This window comes from Octopus bimaculoides, chromosome 19, assembly GCF_001194135.2.
Source record: "Octopus bimaculoides isolate UCB-OBI-ISO-001 chromosome 19, ASM119413v2, whole genome shotgun sequence".
Lineage (NCBI taxonomy): Eukaryota > Metazoa > Mollusca > Cephalopoda > Octopoda > Octopodidae > Octopus > Octopus bimaculoides.
This window is the reverse complement of record NC_068999.1, coordinates 3867204-3878156: the sequence shown is the minus strand read 5'-3', so window position 1 is coordinate 3878156 and position 10953 is coordinate 3867204. Positions and strand designations below refer to the sequence as shown.

At 39.8% G+C, this 10953-nt stretch overlaps 4 non-coding genes across 4 annotated transcripts; 2 read left to right on the top strand and 2 right to left on the bottom strand.

Annotated features, from left to right (window-relative positions):
* Positions 1-4879: 4879 nt before the first annotated feature.
* On the bottom strand, positions 4880-4952 carry Trnav-uac (transfer RNA valine (anticodon UAC)). The gene has a single exon. It is a non-coding gene; the product is annotated as a tRNA-Val (tRNA).
* A 1114-nt stretch (positions 4953-6066) lies between these two features.
* Trnav-uac (transfer RNA valine (anticodon UAC)) lies at positions 6067-6139 on the bottom strand. The gene has a single exon. It is a non-coding gene; the product is annotated as a tRNA-Val (tRNA).
* A 2581-nt stretch (positions 6140-8720) lies between these two features.
* Positions 8721-8793, top strand: Trnav-cac (transfer RNA valine (anticodon CAC)). Its single transcript has one exon. It is a non-coding gene; the product is annotated as a tRNA-Val (tRNA).
* A 927-nt stretch (positions 8794-9720) lies between these two features.
* Trnav-uac (transfer RNA valine (anticodon UAC)) lies at positions 9721-9793 on the top strand. The gene has a single exon. It is a non-coding gene; the product is annotated as a tRNA-Val (tRNA).
* Positions 9794-10953: the final 1160 nt, after the last annotated feature.

Here is a 10953-nt window from a genome sequence, read left to right as displayed (position 1 = left end):
ATATATATATATATGGAGATAGATAGATAGATAGATAGATAGATAGATAGATAGATAGATAGATAGATAGATAGATTGATTGATTGATTGATAGATTGATTGAAACTCATATCATGATCAATTTAAAAAATGATCAACCAATTCTGTTGGGAATCCTATCAATCTGTTGTCTCTGGAATAGATTCTGTTTGATTCTTCAACGACAGCGTTTAGGACGAGAGCGGGTGGCTGAGTGATTTGCGGAATAACTGTTGACTCAATCACGATGTAATTGTTTAAACACAAATGCATACATGTATACATACATACATAGACACACATTAACACACACATACGCACACGCACATACACACACACATATATATACACACGTATGTATATGTGTTTGCATCATTTGTATGTATATCCATATATCTTCTTGTTTCTCTAGCTTTCAACAAAGAGCTAGAGACACAAGATGATATATATATATATATATATACAATCAAACACACACACAAGCACACACATATAAAGGAGAGAGAGAGGGAGGGAGATAAACGCATAACAGGATAAACATACACACGCACACACACAAACACCTGTTTAAACACACTTAGACAAATACAATCCCAAATATCAATTTCTATACTCGAGTGTGCGCGCGCGTGTGTGTGTGTGTGTGTGTGTGGGGGGGGTGTTTATTAATGCCTTTTCGCATCTCTCCCACAACTCTGAAAACACACACATAGACACATGCTCACACACATAGACACATGCTCACACACACGCACACAAGCATAACATACACTGCATATATACATGTAGACATCTTTCTGTAAAAATGGCTGCTTCACCTAAACCAAATACAAAACAAAAAAATCCTATTATTTGTAAATAAATATAAAAAATACACAAAGAAAAAATGCAAAACAAAAAAACGCAACTAAAGACCCTAATAAAAGACGCCTCTTGCCTTAGATTCCAGTTAATTGTTTCCATTGTCTGCAGAATTAGCTTTTAACAGACAAAACAGTGAAGAAAAAAACTGGTGAATAAAACGATATCAGCTGGTCTGGTTGGGTGTGAGACGGTTGTTTATCACCTTCTGACTCGATCGTATTCAGAAAACAACTCAAACAAATATGGCCGCCAATATAAATGTGTGTTGGCTTCGATAAATATTTACTTCTGCTTCAGTCGACAAAATGTCGCCATTGTTGTATTGAATGTTATTGTCTGTGTTTTTTATTGTTTGTGTTGTTGTTGCGTGAATGTCACCGTCTCTTTATTGTAAAACACTTCAGCATCGAATCTGGCTCGTTTGAAACAGTGTTTAGATACGAGCACACACGTACTCTCTCTCTCTCTCTCTCTCTCTCTCTCTCTCTCACACACACACACACATACACACAGAACCCTCCCCACCCTCTGTATCACACATTACTCCATATAAAATCATTTTTTTTTTGTCTGTCGTTAGATTTTGTTTAATCAGTGATCAGTTGTGTATGTTGATGGAAAACAAAATCAGTGTGTAGATGTTGACTGGATAGATAGATCGATCGATCGATAGATAGATAAATAGATAGGTAGATAGATAGATAAGGTAGATAGATAGATAGATAGATAGATAGATAGATAGAGAGATAGATAGAGAGAGAGAGAGAGAGAGAGAGAGAGAGAGATAGACAGAGAGAGAAAGAAAGGAAGATAGATAGATAGATAGATAGATAGAGAGATAGATAGATAGAGAGAGACAGACAGACAAACAGACAGATAGATATATAGATAGATAGATAGATAGAAAATAGAGTGATTTATTGAGTGGAGTATTGAGTGGGGCTGTTGAGTGAGGGTCTTGAGTGAGGGCGTTGAGTGGAATGTTGAGTGGAATGTTGAGTTGAGTTGCAGACTTTATTCCATGTTCTCATTAATAAAGAGTACAATAGGGAGCATTCGTCTACATATCACATGGATAATTTCAATTAATCGGACTTATTTTTAAATAGCCATGTTAAGAGCCGAACTTAAATGTAATCCATAGACCTCAACAACTTATGAAATAAGCTAGACCAGAGTTATTCCCCTTGTCTAACTCTGCTTCAAAGATTTTAAAATGTCTTTCAGTCGTATCGTTTCTGTTGCAAGATTCTTCACGTGACAACGTGTGTTGAAACAGATGTTGTTATGTTTGGGGATGACCACCACCAAGTATAAGGATATCTTAGTTCTATCCTTTATACATACATGCATACATACATACATACATACAGGGTGTTCAAAAAGTCTCTCCGCAATGAATTTTCTTTCATCTTGCGCATCACCATGGCGCTAATTCAAGAGGTTTTCAGTGAACGGATTATTTCGAACGGACTTTGGCCACCAAGATCACCTGATTTAACACCGCCAGAATCTTTTTCTTTCTGGGGAGAAAATAAAGGACCAGTGTAGTAGAATCGCACGAAAACCATTAAATACTTACTGCGGAGCGACTTTGTGAACACTCTGTATATATATATATATATATATATATATATATATATATATATACGTTCAAAAAAGGAAAAAAACACAAAAAAAAACAACAACAAAAGCAACAACGTGAGGACGTGATACACATTGTGTTACTGGACGCTCGGGAAAGGAAAGAAAGAGAATTTGACGTTTCGAGCGGAGCTCTTCGTCGGAAACAAAGGAAAGTCCAAAGAAGGGGAAGACGGAGGAAGAAAAAATCGCCAATGATATCCACGAGGTTACTTACTCTTTTTCTTTTTCAGTCGTTACTGGAGCGACGCCTTGAAGGGTTTTAGTCGAAGAAATCGGCCCCAGGACTTATTCTTTGTAAGCCTAGTACAAGTGTGTGTGTGTGTGTGTGTGTGTGCGACAGGCTTCTTTCGGTTTCTGTCTATAAAATCCACTCAAAAAACCTCGGTCGCCCGAGGCAATTGTAGAAGACGCTTACCCAAGGTACCACACAATAGAATTGAACCCGGAAGCATGTGGTTGGGAAGCAAACGCATATATCCCTCACCCACCTGGACAGGACGCCGTTCCATCACAGATTTTCTCATTTTTACCAGCTGAGTGGACTGGTGCAACGTGATATGAAGTGATTTGTTCAAGAACACAATGAATTGCTCCGCCCAGGAATCGAAACCACAAACTTATGATCACTAAACCATAAGCACCTCCGCACACGCACTCAGCCACACACACTCATTGAATTTAACTATACTGATAATTTCAAGGGAAATAACCCCGCAGAAAAACTTTAAAGAGTGACCTCCCCTACAAATCCACTTCGCTTTTTGTTAGCTTTGACATTGAATAGCGACCAGACCACTTTTCTCTCGTTTATTAATAATTCTGTACGGAAACGCATGCAGGCTACAAGATCTAGTTTCCTTTTCCTCACACCTGATTGAAAATATTTTGAATATTTTGTAAGGTAGACAGACTGTCGATTATATTCGATTTTCTCTGCAATTTTCACCTGAAAGCTCTGTATAGATGTTTCATTCTTTGAGATAACAGTACACAGTTATGGAAACGATATCCGTGCGTGTGTGCGTGTGCGCGTGCGTGTGTGTGTGCATGTATGTATGATATATGTATGTGTATATATGGGTGTATGTATTGTGTTTGTGTTTGTGTGTGTGTATTACCTCTTACTTTTACTTTATATATATATATACAAAAATTCTTCGCTTTACTGAAATAACGCGTTCTTGAAAATCTAGCCGTAAAGCGAAATTCCGTAATACGAAATAGATTTACCTATTGATTTTCATATTATCAGGTGAGATTTTCATTCTTAAAAGACTTTTTTGAAAAGCTGCAGATTCACCGATATCTTTCTCTTGGATTATGGACAACTGTAGGTAATGCCGAGTCAAGAATCTTGCATCAGAGTCACAACGAAACAACTAGAGCCGGATCCGAACGGAGGACCCATGAGTTGGTAGACGGTCTCTTTTTACAGCCCACAATTTGTCTTCTTCACATAACTCTAAGCGAATACAATTTACACACACACACACACACACACACACACACACACACACTAAAGAAAGGGAACTGGAATTCCTTTGATCATCGGTTATTTCGATCAGGGTCGACCTGGTGTTAAAACAAAAACAGATCTTCGTCTCTAATATTACTTTTATCAAAAAAAATGCAAGAAGTCGAAGGTTCTGGTGAGGATCGAACTCACGACCTTCTGCTTTATTTTTATGTTTATTACTCTATTCTTCTTTTTTTTCTTTTATTTGTTTCAGTCATTTGACTGTGGCCGTGCTGGAGCACCGCCTTTAGTCGAACAAATCGACCCCGGACGTTGTATAATGCGGTCCCAGACTACAGGCACGTAAGAAAAAGACGTGATGGCCTCGGTTGGACTGCCTTTAATCGCAGGTCTGTTCGATGACGAATGACCTGGGTATAAACAAGTTAAATAATTGAGAAAGGCATGCATGTCACAACCTCACTTATCCTTCTACCCTTCAGTTTTATACATACACGAACGCGTTCACACACACACACACACACACACACACACACACACACTTATACACAGGTACACAAAACGCGTCAGTCTGTATGGGGTCGTTCGATTAAAGTCCAAGATTTAGAAAAATCAAACTGGAATTCTTTTGATCATGGATTTGCTCAATCAGGATTGACCTGGGGTTAAACAATAATCCCCACATCAACCATTCCCACCACCAGTACCAGCACCACCACACCGCCGCCACCATCATCACCATCGCCATCGTACTGATGTACAAGGATTCTGGTAACAAGGATAGAACTTTGTTTCAGAAATTTCGATATTTAATAAAAAAAATTAAAAAAAAAAGTTAAAAGTATGTTTTTTTTTTAAAAAGAAAAAGCCTGCAGGTTCCGGCGAGGATCGAACTCACGACCTTCTGCGTGTAAAGCAGATGTGATAACCACTACACCACGGAACCGCTGATTGAAATTGTCAAGTTACTGGCTATATTAAGCTATTATTAAAATAGTTTCAATAACTCATTGATTTTACTACCGTCAGCTGTTTGGTGATGTTGTGGCATTGACACGTCTACATACATAGTTGTAACGAAACTCAGTATTGTATTTAATAACAGCAGATCGATAAACATCACAAAACAAAATGTATCTGTTCATAATACTACTGGCGACCACCATTTTACGTTACAACGAGACCACGTGATACAATTGGTGGCCATATTTTTTGCATCCATGAAACCACGTGACACAACTGCTGGTTATGCTTTGTGTAACCACCACAGCACGTGATACAAGTGTGACCCTGATACCACGTGATTTTTTATTGTTTTTTTCTTTTTAATTCATCGCTCTTTTGTTCTTTAATTATTTTGATTCGCTTCAGCATTTGATCTGCGGCCATGCTGGAGCACCGCCTTTAGTCGAACAAATCGACCCCAGGACTTATTCTTTGTAAGCCGTGTACTTATTCTATCGGTTCTTTTGCCGAACCGCTAAGTTATGGGGACGTGAACACGCCAACATCGGTTGTCAAGCGATGGTGGGAGGATAAACACACACACACACACACACACACACACACACACATACACATATATATATATGTATACGACGGGCTTCTTTCAGTTTCCGTCTACCAAATCCACTCACAAGGCTTTGGTCGGCCCGAAGCTATAGTAGAAGACACTTGCCGAGGGAACCATGTGGTTGGTAAGCAAGCTACTTACCACACAGCCACTCCTGCGCCTATGTATTATTTCCTTTTGGCAGTTTTTTTTCTGAAGGGCCCTTGGTCAACCCGATGGAGGAGCAGAGACCATTTAGTTCAAACTGTTTCCCTGTAGGATCAAACAAAATCCACGCGACTGCGAGACAAACCCCTAATCCAGGCGGGTTCATAAACAGTGCTCGCTACTTATATTTTTAAGCTTAACTAATTTAGGATTATTTGGGTGATGTTATGGCATTTATCAATATTCATTCCATAATCCTAACTGAACTTAATAGTGGTTTTGAAGATGAAAAAAAAAAAGATCTATGGAAAATTCCACGCAAGAAAAAAACATTAACTACAGGTTCTGGTGAGGATCGAACTCACGACCTTCTGCGTGTAAAGCAGACGTGATAACCACTACACCACAGAACCCACGGGTGTCAGAGATAGTTTTAGTGCCTTTCAATTTACTTATTATGATGTGTCGATGGTCCTCTAGGTGGCGTTGTGGTATTTTTGGTATTATTGGTATTATTGTGATATTATTGGTCCCTGAATAAGGTTTTGTTTAAGGATGATAAACGAAACACCCATGTTTTCAGGGTTGAAATATTCAAACCCCAAAGAATTCCTCTCAACACATGGCTATGATGCTCCCCGCTACTCCTGCTCGTGATCAGAGATACACATATCGTCAGCCACCAAGAGACATGCTTGCTCAACTGGTTAAGGTCAAGCATCTGATAAGCAAATCTGTGGTATTGAGCAGAAGCCATAAGAACCACTACCTACTATTGCATCAGTGTTATTATTATTATTATTATTATTATTATTAAGAACTGGAACCCAAAGGGACGTGAATAACCACAAGAACACATTTCATCCAACATTACAGTCAATTCTCCACATTACTACCGCCAGTGGCACCACCGAGGCTGTCACCATCATTGTGATCATGGAAACTACGTCTTGGTTTATGAAGAAGGAACAACAAAAGGGGAGATAATTATAAACCGAAAAGGGAGAGCAGGGTGAAGGGAGATAAGATAGGGGAGGGTTAGGGTGTTGTAAGATTCGAGAAGGAAGCGTGATTGGTTAATGTCCGCCAACTTCACAAACACTACCACCACCACCACAAGAACCACTACCACTACCACCACAAGAACCACAACCACCACAAGAACCACAACCATCGCCACCACCGCCTCCACCGCAACCACTATCACCACTACCACCGCCACCCCACTGCCGCCGCAGCCATTACGTTTAATTGCAGCGCCACCCACCACCACCTCCCTCTCAACCATCAGACTTCCTGACCAAGTGGCGAAAATTCAAACTGCAAAGTTTGTATTTCTAAGGTTTTTCTTTTTTATGAACAACTAAAAGATGACACAGCTGTTTAGGGAAAAACAAATATTTGGAGATGGAATTCCGAGTTTGGTAGGAATTACGAAGACTATTAGCAGAAAGGCGAGATATCTTACTGACACAAACACAAACACACACACACACACACACGACATAGTCTCGCTGTCTTATTATATTTCTTTTATATGTAATATATAGTTTTTACTTTTGGTTGCTTTTTTCCCCCCGTTTTTCTCTTATATTTTCCGCGTTTTTTTTTCTCTCTCCCCAAAAGCAACCCCAAGTCGAGTCAGTTTTTGTGGAAAGAACTCAAAATAAATAACAAAAGTAAGGTTTTTCTTCGTTCTATTTGCATTTTGTGTGTGTGTGTGTGTGTGTGTGTGTGTGTGTGTGTGTGTGTGTGTGTGTGTGTGTGTGTGTGTGTGTGCGTGTGTGTGTTACAATGCTCCAAACAGGAAGTATCAACACAACATCTGTATTTCATTAGATCTGAACGGAAAATGGTTCAGAAGAGGAAATTGATGCGTGCCTGTCCATCTGTATGTATGCGTATGTGCGTGTACGTGTGTGTGTGTGTGTGTGTGTGTGTGTGTGTGCGTACATGTATGTATGTGTGTGTCTGCATGTATATGTGTACGTTTGTGTATGTGTGTGTATGTGCGTGTATGCGTGTATGTGCGTACGTGTATGTGTGCGTGCACGTGTGTGTGTATGCATGTATGTCTGTACGTGTGTGTGTATATGTGTGTGTGTATGTATGTGTGTATGTGTGTTTATGCGTACGTGTATGTGTGTGTATGTGTGCGTGCATGTGCGTGTGTGTATGGGTGTATGTGCGTACGTGTATGTGCGTGTGTGTGTGTGTGTGTATGTAGTAAACGAGAGCGGGTAGTGGGAGGAGGAATGTCCAATGAAGAAGAAGACCAGTTGTATGATTATTTTTTTTGTTTTTATGTATAGTTTTGTTTTTCTAACGAGGTAAACTTTTAAAGCCAGACATTGGGAGAAAAAATTTTGGGGGAATTTGTTTATTTACGACGAAGTAACAGATTTTTAGAGAAGACAGGAGTAGCAGAGATTTTTCAGTAGCTGATGGTTTGCCGTTCTGAGAGTTAGGGTTTTAGGGTAGCTGCGAGTTCAAGCAGTTAAATGTTTAGGGTGGATGAATATTAAAGCCACATAAAGAACCGCTCTTTGCCATTTCTCAAGACGCAGTTACGTGTTACCATTCTAAAGGATGCCGAAATTATCGTTCAGGAGAAGGCGGGAAGATCCTAGAATCGTTCGTACGCCGGATGAAATGCTTTGAGGTATTTCGTCCGTTTTCAAAGTTTTGTGTTTAAATTCCGCCGAGGTCGACTTTGCCTTTCATCCTTTTAAGGGTCGATAAAATAAACACTCACAACGCCCGGTCTGGGAATCGAAACAGCGATCCTACGATCGCGAGTTCGCTGCCTTAACCACTGGGCCATTGCGCCTCCATATGCATAGTGTATACATTTACTGTTTGACGAATACACATCTGTACACGTGTCAGTACGGTAGCATCACCATACAACAACGAGTTCCATCACCCAATAAAACATGACAGATATATTATCTGAAGATTAAAGGCAATAAAATCATAGTTGTTATTGTAACAGGTTCTGTGGTGTAGTGGTTATCACGTCTGCTTCACACGCAGAAGGGCGCGAGTTCGATCCTCGCCAGAACCTTCGACTTGCCTTTCTTTTTGCGTCTTGACGTTTTTATAACCACGGAGAAGCTACAATTGAGAAAAGCTAAGACCAAAAGCGCTCTTATTCTGACCACCTCATATTTTACATTCATTTTCGACTTCATTTACCTGATTTCTCGAAAGTCGAATAAGTATGTTCAGTTTTTTTGCTTGTTCCTGGGTGGTGTGTGACGAGACACTTTCACACTTAATAATGATAATAATAATAATTGTTTCTACTGTACGTACAGGGCCTGAAACATTGAGGAAAGGGGCTACCCGATTTCATTGACCCCGACGTACTAATGGCTCTATATCAGTGAAACTGAATAAACGGTGCACGTGTATATTAAACGGCTATCATGACTCTACCACGTTGCAACAGTTTAAAGATTTATACGGATGTAAATCAGTCTTTGGGGTACGCACATTTACATATACATACACACATACATATGTACATACGCACATACGCGCGCACACACACACAGACACACGCACATACACACACACATACATTCGCAAACATACATCGGCACACACCTTCTCACACCATATTCCAATCAGAAGGCCTTGCTCCACTCAAGGCCATCGTACAAGACCCCCACCCCATAATCATGAACTAGCAAAACACCTTTCTTAGTCATACGACCCAAACTAATTCTTTTATTTCATCGGCCTACACCAGAATAACGACAGCCCAGTAAGGATCGAACCCAGAACCTAAAAGGAATGAATGCGATGAAATGCACCGATGTATATCTGTCGGTGAGTTTACCAATTTTCATAAAATTTAACTCGAAAAAACCAATGTGGCCACAGATCAATACCACCACGTCAACAGGCGACTGAAAAATCAATGTTGCATGAGAACAATATTAAAAATGGGTTAAAACATACAAAAATAGAAGGCTGAGCTGTCAAGGGTTCTGTGGTGTAGTGGTTATCACGTCTGCTTTACACGCAGAAGGTCGTGAGTTCGATCCTCACCAGAACCTGTTCATATTTTTGTACTATGGCTTCTTTTAGTTTCGTTTCTTAAAACCAAGGTCTACTTTTTGCGTCTACGACTGTATTTATTATATGTAACTGTTTTTAAATACCACCGAGAGTTTAAACGAAGAAAACTTGTTGCATAAATATGGTCTGTCGGTGCCTGACTGCCTCTCTCTCTCTCTCTCTCTCTCTCTCTCTCTCTTTCCTTCTCGTTCTCTGTCTCCGTCTCTCTCTCTTTTCTTCTATGTCTCTCTATCTCTCTGTCTCTCTGTCTCTGTCTCTATCTCTCTGACTGTCTCTCTCTCTCTCTCTCTCTCTCTCTCTCTCTCTCTCTCTCTCTCTCTCTCTCTCTCTCTCTCTCTCTGTTTCTCTTTTTCTTGAAATTATTAGGTTGTGAAGCAAAGCGTTCATCGACCTCTAAACAGATTTTCGTAGTCTTGTGGTTGTTGTGATTATTCGTAGCGTATGAATTAGGATTTGCCTTCTCTCCCCAAGACCCCCAAGTTCGGCCTCACTTTGGTCCAGACGGGTCAGTATGTATCTTGTTGCTCCAATAATAATAATAGGCATGAAGCTAAAAGTGTATCTTGGACACAGGATTCGCAAACACCTCATCAATGGACCGCAAATGTTCCCTTTCTCTTTTGTAAATCTTATTTCGCGATTGCAAACATAACAAGTCCAGACTCTCTTCGTTGTCAGTGGATCCTGCGACATCCTTGGCTGAAACAATACAACAGACGAAACTAAGCGAGACGGACAGTGATTATTAGTCGCACAAAACCAGCCAATCCCTTCCCACCACCTCCATTTCTCCTCTCTCTCTATCTATCTATCTATCTATCTATCTATCTATCTATCTATCCATCTCTATCTCTTACTCTCTCTTTTCTACCGATACAGGAAGACAATACACCGTAATTTTTCTGTCAGTTTAGAGAGAGCAACTTGAAATCACAGTCAAAAAGTTATTAGGTCACTGACAGAAAACGTCTCCTCCTCTTCTTCTTCTTCTTCTTCTTCTTCTTCTTCTTCTTCTTCTTCTTCTTCTTCTTCTTCTTCTTCTTCTTCTTCTTCTTCTTCTTCTTCTTCTTCTTCTTCTTCTTTTGTAATTTTAATTTTCGCATTGCTTTTTTTATTATTACATAATTATATATATATA